Source organism: Dipodomys ordii, unplaced genomic scaffold (genome assembly GCF_000151885.1).
Source record: "Dipodomys ordii isolate 6190 unplaced genomic scaffold, Dord_2.0 Scaffold233, whole genome shotgun sequence".
Taxonomy (NCBI): Eukaryota; Metazoa; Chordata; class Mammalia; order Rodentia; family Heteromyidae; genus Dipodomys; species Dipodomys ordii.
The window spans coordinates 851,209-855,148 of NW_012267449.1; positions in this window are offsets into that span (position 1 = coordinate 851,209).

Below are 3,940 nucleotides of genomic sequence, written 5' to 3' on the forward strand. Positions count from 1 at the left end.
TAAACATTTGGGTAAATGCCCAAAAGTGGGATTGCTGGGTCATAGGGGAGTTCTATGTGAAGTCTTTTGAGGAACCTCCATACTGCTTTCCAAATCCACAGAGAATATTTTATGGTAGGTGATTACCACTTTGATGTTATCCCTGAAATGGCACATTAAAGACAATGCTCAGAATTATGCAAGTCAAACTTGAAGACTGAATATTGACAACTAACCAAGACTAGGTGACATATATCAAAGATTATAGAAAGAAAACAGGAGGAGGAATAAGGAATTGTGAACAAAACAAACTCTTTTAAAGCATTGACAGACTACAAATATAATTTCTGATCAAAAGACTTACTTCAAAGATTCCGGGGTAGTTTATAGTCACCAGTATTCCAAACAAACTGTTAGACAATAGTTATAAATAATATAGAGGAGGAAAGACACAATTTTTCTCCAAAACTACAGATTCTCTTTTTAAAGATTAATGAGCTAAAGTACGAGATGTTCTTACCAATGTGCAAATAGAACAAGAATAACACGCATTTTAACTTAGGGTCTACAACCAAGTGATGAACTGATGGATAACAGTATAATATGAATTTTATTTTTAATACTAATCAGGATCTAAAGAAGAGCCATAGGGATTTCTAGTCTCTTCCCCCAAAACACTACCTTAATTAAATCTAAATTCAGGGAAGGAACTATGGAAGTATCAGAGCACTTGGATCCCCAATAACTTAAAAAGAAAAAAAGCTTAAGTTTATGGAGAGGAAACAATGAAATGGTAATTTTATCATCAAAACATGTATCAGAAATTCTATATATTAATTTACCTCTTATGGAACTATTCTGCCACTGAGACTGAAAGGAGATATACACTTCTGCTCTCTCCAATCTCAGCACCAGTCCTAAGTCAGAGAATGCTCATAGAACTAAACTGGCAATGATGCTCAGAAATAGGGGAAGGAGGGTCACTTGGTCTACCTCCTTCTGGTAACTTGATTGGTAAACTCTTCCAAAAGCTTGGTAACTTAAAAGTGAGCAGGAAACTATCAAAAAAAAATATTCACAGTGTCATTTAGAGTAAACAAAGGGAAATGTTCCAGAAATATTAAGAAATATTAAGATAGCTCTGTGGTACAGCACTTGATTAGAATATTCCAGAATGTGGTTGATCCCCAATACCACACACACACACACACACACACACACACACACACACACACAAAGCAAAATTGAATATAAGATAAAACAGGTGATTTTCACACTCTCTTTCACACTCCCTTGAATGTTCTAACTCAGAGGATCTGAGTAGTTCCTGGAAATTATATTTTAAACAACACTTTCAAAGAACCATGAGCATTGTATCCCTAACATAGTTAAGAAGCTTCTTTTTAGATATGGCAATATTATTGATTGTAGTTAATTTTAGGTATAATAACATTGCTATTATTAAAGTCTTATAGAGATGGATTACTGTTTCATAGTGTTTTGATTTTTAACATTTTAAATAATAATTTATTGTTTTATCATCTTTTTCCTTCTCTCTTCCTTTCTTTCTGGTATTAGAGCCTGAAGCTCTCACTCACGTTTTTCTTCTCATTGGTGGCTCTCTACCAAGTCAGTCACAACTCTACTTCTGGGATTTCATTGGTTATTTGCAGATAAGAGCCTCTCAAATTCATTTGCTCTGACTGGCTCTGAATCTCTATCTCCTGAGTAACTAGGATTATAGGTGTGAGCCACTGGTGCATTGCTTTATTTATAGAATTTTTTGCTTTCTATCACTCTTCAGGATAATATTAGTTTAATCACACTTAAAATGCGTATCCATTACATGGCAAGTATGTCTATCTCAAATTTAAAACAGTAAGCATGAGGTCAGAACAACTTCTTTAATATGTAGATTCATTATGACAGATTAAGAAGAATTTATATGGCAGATTCATGGCATTATCTTGAAAGCAGTTTCCCTTTGCTTTTTTAATTATTAGTATACATTAACTGCATAAAGAGATTTTACTGTGGTATTTCACACATGTATATATTGTGCTTAGAAGAATTAATGCTCTGAATTGTTCTCAATTGCTAACTCTTTACATGTCACTTCTTCTGTCCTATTTTTTAACCAAATTTTAGTGGAATTCATTATGCCATCTTCATATACAGACAAAGGCCCTTCAATATTATTCACCCTCCCCATTATTCCCTACCTTTTTGCTCAGCACCTCCCCCAAGAAAGTCTCATTCACAGTTATATACAGGTTATGGGCTTTTTGTTTTTGTTTGTACAAAATATGCAGCCAAACTGACCTCAAACTCATGATCCTTCTGCTTCAGCTTCCTATGTGCTTGCCTAGAATTGCTGAGACCCTGGATTTGATCTCCAATAGTAGAGTGAAAAAGAGAAGAGGGGAAGGGAGAGGGAAAAGGAGAGGGAAAGGGAGAGAGAGGGAAAGAAAGACTATTGGCTATTAATTTTCTTAGCTTTGCTAGTAAGATTATAAATGGCCAAGTGCAGGTGGTTCATGCTTGTAATCCTCGCTACTCAGGATGCTGAGATCTGATGATCATGGTTCAAAGCCAGCCTGAGTAGAAAAACCCACAAGACTTTATTTCCAATAACCACCAAAAAAAAGATAGAAGTGAATCTATGGTCCAAGTGGTAGAGTGCTAGACTATTGAAACTTCTCATGCCCTGAGTTCAAGCCACAGAACTGCCACGCACACACACAGGCAGACACACACACACACACACACACACAAGATTACATATGAAGCAATCTCATATTCTCTATCTTTCTCTCTTTCCTACTGGGGATCAAGTTCAGAGACAGGCACTCTAACACTGACATACACCCCAAGTCCCCCAAATAAGTTTTTATATTTGCTATTTCCAGATGCTTGGTCCTAAAAAGTTCAATTACTTAGTCATGGAGTAGAAATATTTTCAAGTATTTTCATAAATATTGCCAAATTGCTTCTCAAAAGGTTAGTATTCATTTATATTGTGAATAGCAATAAACTCAAGCAATATGCAATTTTTTCAGCAATGGGAATGTTGAGTTTTGTTATTGTTTTGCTAACTTCTTTGTTTATTTTGAGGTAAGCTTTAACTACGTAGTACATGCTGGCCTGAAACTTGATATCTCCTGCTTCAGATTCTGTAGTGCTAGGATTAGAGCCATGTATCACCATACTTGGCAATTTCTAAATACTTTAATATGTTATATACAACAAAAAAAACAGTTCTGCTGTAGATCAACATGGAATAACAGATATAGCATTTATTGTCCAACCGGGGAAGATGCTCATGCAGTGTCCCTTAACTATTCAGCAGAATGTGAGGAAAATACAGAATGCCTACGAAACAGCTTTCCAAAGAGTAAAGATAGCAGTCCCTGGAAGTCACAAAGGGACCAGATTCTCACAAATTCTGACAAGCAAGATTAAAATCCTTACAATTCATAGAACTAAGAATGATCTTGCCTCTACTGCAGGAAATAAAACTAAACATTGTCTGGTCTCACCTAACAAATCTTGAGGATCAAAAGGATCAGTTTAAGGCCAGGGATGTAGCCCAGTTGTAGAGCACTTGCATAGAATATGTGTGGTCTGGGTTCAATCCCCAACACTGTCACAGAACACAATTTTATTGTCATATAAAAAATGTCCAGTAAGCAAAAAGATAAAATGTATAATTTCTGGCATTCATGGAAAAAAATTTACCATACTGACACATATATTAAAACTAGTAATCCCAGACATAAAAACTGTCATTATAATTGGGTCCCACATATTTAAACTGATAATAGAACCATACAATGTTAAAAACTAAAACTCAGAATTCAGTGTATAGACATAAAAACTGTTCTGACCAAGATGAAAAATAACAAAGTGAAATTAACCACAGATTAGACATCAACAAAAGCTTAGTGATCTAAAGATAGCA